We start from the raw sequence: 8665 nt of genomic DNA, 5'->3' as shown, positions 1-8665 counted from the left end.
AGCGTAAGGAATTTCCTTTGTTCTGTTCATTGTTGGTGACTCTCTGATCCTAATTTCCTTGAGCCTGGAGTGTCTTTCATTCCTAAGGAACATTTCATCTAAAAAACTAACAAACAAAAGATGGAAACTGGGTAGCCCTGAGATGTGCTGGTGTGAGAGGTGGGTTAAATGGATGTCTGTTGTGGGATATTTGTTTACACTGTGTGAAGATGTGTCACTGTCGTCGATTTCATACAAACCTGAATGGCCAGTAGCTAGGCAGGAGAGGTTGGGTGGGACTTCTGGGCAGAGAGGAACTCAGATGGGTTAGACTCTAGGCATGGGGGAGCTGAAGCTAGACACAGAGGGAATTGGACATGCAGAATGGAAGAGGTAAAAAGCCACGTGGCAGAACGCAGATTAATAGAAACAGGTTAATTAAGTTATAAGAGCTAGTTGGGAACAAGCCTAAGCTAAAGGCCAGGCGTAGTGGTTTGAAAGGAAAAGACCCCAAGGGGAGTGGCACTATTAGGAGTTGTGGCCTTGTTGGAGTCGTCATGGTTTTATTGGAGGAAGTGTGTCACTGTGGGGCAGGCTTTGAGATCTTTTTCTCAAGATTCACTCAGTGACAGTTTGTCGACTTCCTGTTGCCTCAGAGTCAAGATGTAGGACTCTCAGCTCCAGCACCACATCTGCCTGCACGCCACCATGCTCCCCATTGTGTGTAATGGACGGAGCCTCTGAAACTATAAGCCACCACCTCAACTAAATGTTTTCTTTGTAAGAGTTGACATGGTCATGGTGTGTCTTCACGGCAATAAAAAAATCCAAACTAAGACACCAAGCTTTCATAATTAATAATATTAAGTTTCCATGTTATTACTGGGGAGCTGGCTGTCCCAAAAAGAGTCTGACAAAAAAGTTGCCAACTAATTTGGCGCCCAGTGTGGGGCATGTAAATCCACAAAGGGCCTGAGAATGCTGGAAAATAAAAGTTTCAAACATGGAGTTGGATGTGGCTTCCTGTCAGGCTCAGGGCTCACAGTGTACAGAGGTGTGGCTCCTTTAAGAGGTCCTGTTGTACAGTCTAGTACTTGAATAGCTAGTGCACTACTAGATAGAATGGGAGACTAGATAATAACACCTGCCTCAGCATGAACCTAGCAGCTTCCCAGAATTGGGGCAAGTAAATGTGACTCCTGGCCAGTACCCGTGGGATGTACCCACAGGAATAAGGTTCAGATCTCATGGACCTGAAGGGGGCAGAGCCAGCTGTCAGCACCATGTGCTAAGTGGAACCATGGAGTGGATAGCCTAGCTGATACCTAGACATTTAAGATTTGGCTCACATGGTCAGAAAAATGATGCAGATGCAGGAAAAAAAAAAAAAAAAGGCCATGTCCAGGCCACAAAAAACTCTGAATAACTAGAGTATGCTTCAAAAATATGTTCAGGTGCTATAAAAAAAAAAGAGTATAGACAATGATAAAAATAAAATAAAATAGATAGCATACAAATAATAAAGTCTTGCTGGGCAGTGGTGGCGCATGTCTTCAATCTCAGCACTCGGGAGGCAGAGCCAGGCGTATCTCTGTGAGTTTGTGGCCAGCTTGGTCTACAGAGTAAAATCCAGGACAGGCACCAAAGCTACACAGATAAATCCTGTCTTGAAAAACCAAATAAAATAAAATAAAAATAAAGTCTTTAAGGAAAAAGAATGTAATATTTAAAAAAAAAAAAAAGCCACGTAAGGATAAGAAATACACAGATTGTCTCTGGATCCTGTATGTTGTTTTGTTGACTTTAAATACTAATGAGCAAAAAACAGTAGCTGCTGAGAGATATTAAATTGTAAAAAATAAAAAAACAAAAAACAAAACAAAAAACCCTACTGAATTAAACCAGCCTATATCTTTTAAGGATGTCTTAACTTCAGAATGAAAGTCAGGACACATGTTGCATTAGGGAAGAGGTTATGTCTTTGTTTCCACAAAGAGCTATGGATTCTTTCAAAATTAATAAATACCAGATTTGATTGGGAGAGACCTCCTGAAAATCTTGGCTACTGACATAAAGAAACCAAACCAAAACAACAGCAACAACAACAAACAAACAACACAATAAGACAGGTGACATATAAGCTGATCCCTCGACGTGGCAACAGCCCTGAGACTGGATGAGACATGATATAACTTGTTAGTTGCAAAGTCGTCATGACTTATTATTACCTGCCATCCTTTCATATGGCATGGATGGAGATTTATATTATTACAGTTTGCTTATGCAATCCAAATGGACTTATAAAGTTGACAGATGCCTTTCACCTGCTTAAACATAGAGCAGAGAATCATCTTTAGCTGACTTGTGTACATCACACATTCCATACTTGTATTAATATAGACATGTATATTTCCTTTAAAAGTGTGTGTGTTTTCAAAACAAAAGGACCAGACACCAAAGAAGACAAGTGATTCAGGTAATCCAGCTTCTCAGAATGCCTCTGTTTCAGTTTCCTCAAAAATCTACATCTAAAACAACTTCAAAGTAGTTAGCTAAGATGATCAAGCCTCACAGACTACTCCAGCCTGGACTTCAGATAAGCTTTGCACTTTCCCATCACACCAAGACTGGACAACAGGTAGCTCTCCCAGGACTGGGTCATTATCTTAATTTTCTCAGGGTCTCCTTAAGTTTGCTGTTGCCCCTAGACAATAAAAATTAATTTTGAAAAAATGATGCCTACATTCCCAAGAGGTGGGATGGGCAGTTTTTGGTCATTTGGTGAGTTATGGATGTTTATCATCATTTAGGGAAGTTGGTTGCAAGTTATTATTAGTTATAGTCAGAGAGGAAACTAAACAAAAGAGGTTAGATGGTTAGATTCAGGGATCTCTTTCCTTCTTTCTTTCTGTCTTTTTTTTTCATTCATTTATTTATTTATTTTTGGTTTTTCAAGACAGGGTTTCTTTGTTTAGTTCTTGCTGTCATGGAACTCACTTTGTAGACCAGATTGGTCTCAAACTCAGGGATCTACCTACCTCCACCTCCTGAGTCCTGGGATTAAAGGCATATGCCACCACTGCCTGGCCAAGGATCTCCTTCTTAAAACATAAAGAAAGGGGGAATAAAGAAGGGTAGATTATTGAATCTATTCTTAAACTAAAATGAAACCATTAATCTCAAGTATTTTACATTGGTATAGATTTTTGTATACTGATACAAATTTAAGATTATTTGTTTTAACATACTGTATATATGTTTCTACTCTTGTTTAAGGTATTGTACCTATACAGATCATTTTAAAATGTAATGTAAAGTTATAGTCCTTAAATCTATTACTATAAACTATTTAGTATAATTAAAAAATACAGGTTAGGCCGGGCGGTGGTGGCGCACGCTTAATCCAGCACTGGAGCAGAGGCAGGCGGATTCTGTGAGTTCAAGCAGCTGGTACAAGTGAGTTCCAGGAAGGCGCAAAGCTACACAGAGAAACCTGTCTCGAAAGACCAAAAAAAAAAAAAAAAAAAAAATACAGGTTAGTATTTAGTCATCTATAACAATCAAACTTTATAGTCATGGTAGGTATGTTTTCAAGATCAAACAGATATACTTTAGACAGATAGATGATTTTCAAACACTTCAGAGACCTACAGAATATGGCATTTGAGATGTTCTAAAGACATAAGGCTTTTCATGACAGTCAGAAACATCTGCTCCTGGCAGCACCAAGCTACTTCAGAGAAGATGATAGACACTGAAGAATCTCCATATGGAATTTGCTTTAATTTGTGGCAGTTATCCACTGGGCAAGAATCTGCCTTTGCTTCAACTGCTGACAATATGCTGTTGAAATTGAACAAGTAGGACACAATAGAAGGCAACTGCCAAACTTTGCCAAGACAAGAGAGGACAGTCATTCAAAATTCCTGCTTCACAGAAAAGTGTCAGAAATTCTAGGCCCATAGGCCAGATAGATGCCCCAATGTTGCAGAGGAACCTTGGTTGACTGTCCAGGCAGTCAAATGTTTCTATCATTTTTATAGTTTGGGAAGTTTTTTGCTCTGCACTTCCTTTTTTTTTTATTTTTTTTTTTTTATTTTTGGTTTTTCGAGACATTTTTTTTTTGCTTTCTGAACTCACTTGGTAGCTGCCTCATCAAAGATCGCTCTCTGCTCCGAGTGCTGGATAAAGCGTGCGCCCACCCCGCATGCACTTCCTTTTTTACTGAGGCAGTATTTTATCCTTCTAGGGTCTCTGATGGGGTTGGAGACTAGATATACAGTTTTCTTTGTTACCAAATTTAAAAAAAGAACTTACAAAAAAATCTAAAGTTTATAAGGTTGAAAGACATAAAAGCTTAAGTTCTTTAAAATGCTTTCTTAAATCTAAGAAAATGCTTTAAGGTCTAAAATTATATTTTTAGTATGGTAATACAATTTATAATAGAAATTGGTTTAGGCTAATATTTGGACTCACTGAGATAGGATAGATAATAGAGTACTTTCTCCAAATTTGCCAAAAACAAATGGACTGGATATTGTGAAAGTAATACTTACCTGATAATTGTTCCTTTTTTGTTTGTTTGTTTTAATTTTTCGAGACAGGGTTTCTCTGTGTAGCTTTGCGCCTTTCCTGAATCTTGCTCTATAGACCAGGCTGGCCTCGAACTCACAAAGATCAGTCTGCCTCTGCCTCCTGAGTGCTGGGATTACAGGCATGTGTCACCACTGCCCAGCTAATTGTTCTTATTATATATAGTTTTATTGTGTTAGGATTAAAACCTTTCTTTTTTATTTAGACAAAAATGGGGAAATGTTGTGGGATATTTGTATACTGTGTGAAGATGTGTCACTGTGATTGGTTAATAAAAAGCTGAATGGCCAATTGCTAGGCAGGAGAGGTTAGGCGGGACTTCTGAGCAGAGAGACGAACTCAGAAGGGTTAGAATCTAGATGCATGAGACACCAGTGAGACATAGAGGGAGTCAGACCTTCAGAATGGAGGAGAGGTAAAGAGCCCTGTGGCAGATTATAGATTAACAGAAGCAGGTTAATTTAAATTATAAAAGGTAGTTGAGAGCAAGCCAAAGCTGAAGGCCAAACTGTCACAATTAGTAATATTGTCTCAGGCGGGGGGTGGGGTGGGTGGGGTGGGGGGGTGGGGGGGTGGGTGGCGGCGCCATGCCTTTAATCCCAGCACTCGGAAAGCAGAGGCAGGCAGATCTCTGAGTTTAAGGCCAGCCTGGGCTAGAGAGTATGTTCCAGGACAGGTTCCAAAGCTACACAGAGAAACCTTGTCTCGAAAAACAAAAATAAATATAAAAAATAATAATATTAAATCTCTGTGTCATTACTGGGGAACTAGCAGTCCCCAAACAGACCAACTGCAGATGTCGGATGTTTTTTCAACCATGGTGATGCAGGAATCTAAGGGAAGAGTTCCACAAATCCTTTAAAATTGAAGTGTTACCTTTGTGCTCTCTCTCTTTCCCTTTCTCTCTCATTTGGACATAAGTTCTCTTTATTATAATCCTAACTGGCCCTTTAACTCACAGAGATCTGACTACCTTCTGAATGCTTGAAGGACCAACCATGCCTGGCACCATTTAAACACATTTTTTACATTTTTTTACATTATGTGTGTATGGGTTTGTCTGTGTGAACACAGATGTGGGGACATGCATGCCATGGAATACCTACAGAGTGAGATGACAGCTTTAGAGTCTCTCTGTCTTCTACCACGTGGGGCTTGGGCAGGAAACTTAGGTCTTCAGGCTTCGGAGCAAGTACCTTTACCAACTGAGCTCATCTCACTAGCCCAGGCCACTGTTCCTCCTCTCCATCTTTACACGGCACCTCCTAAGAGTGTGAGTGTGTCACAGGTCCCTTGTCCCTTTTACACAAGCGTAATAGCTTTTTTCTCTTTTTACAGCTACTCATTTGAACGGTCATGTTTAAGCAGGGCGTGGCGGCTCATGCATGTAATCCCCGCTTTCTGAGGCTGAGGGGGAGTTTCAACAGGAGTTTGAGGCCAGGTTGGGCCACAGAATGAATTCTAGGTCATCCTATGACACAAAGTAAGATCCTGTGTCAAAACAAAACTAAATAAAGGGCTATATTTTATTTTAGATATACAGTTTTTTGTTTGCTTTTGTTTTTCAAGACAGAATTTCTCTGCGTAGCTCTGGCTGTCCTGGTATTTGCTCTGTAGACCAGGCTGGCCTTGAACTCAGAGGTTCACCTGCCTCTGCCTCCCAAGTGCCGGGTTTAAATGTGTGCGCCACCACAGCCTGAGGAAAAACTCCCAAGTTTTAAACTATGCAAACAAACAATATCTGAGTCATAAGAATATGCACTCATCCATTTATACCACCCACTTGGCCTCTGTAGGCATCTAAGGTTGTAAACCTTGTTCTACATTTTACAAAATGCTTCAATACCCATGATCTCATTCCACGATAGGTACTGTGTGTGGCCATGGAGCTGGGAAACTTTGAGGTCTTATTCTCTCCATATTGCAAAGATGGAATTGGAGTCCTAGAAAGGGACCCACCTAAAGACAGTAGGCAAGCAGCAACATAGAGGTGAAATGGGGTCTGTTTCCTGTCCATTTCTAAAGGCTTGAAGGAAATTCCCAAGGGAAAGATATATATCTTTATATATCACTATATAAAGAAGCATACAAGGATACAAGGGCTGGGCTTGGTGGTGTTCAGGCCTCAATCCCAGCTCTTTTTTTTTTTTTTTGTTTGTTTGTTTGTTTTTCCCTAAACAAGGTTTCTCTGTGTAGCCCTGGCTGTCCTGGAACTTGCTCTGTAGAGCAGGCTGGCCTTGAGTTCAGAGATCTACCTGCCTCTGTGTCCTGAAGGCTGGGATTAAAGGTGTGCGCCATCATGCCTAGCAACGTGTTTTTTGTTTATATTGCTTTGAGACAGAATCTCACTATGTAGTCTCCAGAACTCATTATGTTGACTAACCTGGACTGGAACTCTTAGAGATCTGACTGTCTGTGTTTCAAGTGCACACATCTCACACCAGGTCCATCCCAGCTCGTGAGAGGCCAAGGCAGGAGGATCCCTTGAATTCAAGATGTCAAAACCAGGATGGGTCGTGGCACATATCTTTAATACATACTGAGACCCTGTCTCAAACAACGTAAGAAGGAAGATTTCAAGACTAAACTGAGCAGTTGAGTAAGGTCCTAACAAAGAAATCAAACAAAACATAAAATACATGTTATATTGACTTAGGAACGTAGATAAGTAACTAACTCATCATAATATTGGCTGTATAGTTAAGAACTCAGTAAATAGTAAGGCTGCTTCTTCCTCCTCCTCCTCCTCCTCCTCTTCTTTTTTCTCTGATACAGGATCTCACTATGTAGCTCTGGCTGTCCTGGAACTCACTATGTAGACTAAGCTGGTTTTGATTCTCAAAGATCAACACAATGCTGGGATAAAAGGGAAGGGCATGTGCTGCTATGCCCGGATGCTGTCTTTTTTTTTTTTTTTTTTAATAGCATGGAGCCTCGTGGTCTATCAGTAATGGCTACTTGATGATTGATGGATTCAGAATCTGGTGCAGAGGTTCTGTAGGATCATGGGAGATGATTTTTCCCCCCCTGAGACACGGTTTCTCTGTGTTAACAGCCCTGGCTGTCCTAGAACTCACTCTTTAGCCCAGGCTGGTCTTGAACTCACAGAGATCCACCTGCCTCTGCCTCCCAAGTGCTGAAATTAAAGAAGTGTGCCACCACCTGGCATGGGAGAAGATTTTCACCTGCATCTAGACCCCTACACATCCTGTTACCAGACATTTGTCAATGTGTAAAGACACCCCCCCTCCCCCAGGGTCTTGTGCTTGCTAGGCAAGCGCTCTACTACTGAGCTAAATCCCCAATCCTGTCTAAAGATAATTTTGGTCGTCACAGTATGGGGGTATGTGTGGGGTGTGTGGGGTGTGGGGTGTGTGTGGGGTGTTTCTACTGACATCTAAGGAGGCCAAGCACACCAGTTAACATCCACTATGCCTAAGACAGAACCTGTAACAAAGATTTCTGTTTCAAAATGTCAATAGTGGCAAGGTTAAGAAATTTTGCTGTTGTTGGGCAGTGACGGTGCACACCTTTAGTCCCAGCACTTGGCAGAGGCAGGCAGATCTTTGTGCGTTTGAGGCCAGCCTGGTGTACAAATGTAGTTCTAGGACAGCCAGAGCTGTTACACAGAGAAAGTCCGTTTTGAAAAACCCAATCAATCAGTCAATCAATTTTGCTGTCAGCTGGGCATGTCTGTACCTGCCTTTAATACCACCATCTCCAGAGTGAGTTCTGGGACAGCCAGGGATACACAGAGAAACCCTGTTTTGAAAAACAAAACCAAACAACAAAACCCCCAGAAATGTTGCTGTTCTAATCTAATGGTGGGACCATCCCATTACCTCTGGCCTGGACTCCTAAGTCATCCTGGTTGATTGCCTAGGGTGGGGCAGGCTTTGAGTTCATGAAGCTAAGTTCTGGGAGGGTGAGATGGTTCAGTGCACAAAAGTGCTTTCTGCCAGGCTTGAGGACCTGAGTTCAATCCCCGGGACATAAATTAGTGAAAGGAGAGAGCCAACTCCTGACTCTTGCAGCTTGACCCTGACCCACCGCCCGTGCATGCCGTCGTCATAGGAGCATCCCCTCCCAATAA

The sequence above is a fragment of the Peromyscus leucopus genome, chromosome 2 (assembly GCF_004664715.2).
Source record: "Peromyscus leucopus breed LL Stock chromosome 2, UCI_PerLeu_2.1, whole genome shotgun sequence".
NCBI classification, from domain to species: Eukaryota; Metazoa; Chordata; class Mammalia; order Rodentia; family Cricetidae; genus Peromyscus; species Peromyscus leucopus.
The sequence above is the reverse complement of the archived record's forward strand: the minus strand, read 5'-3'. Positions refer to the sequence as shown.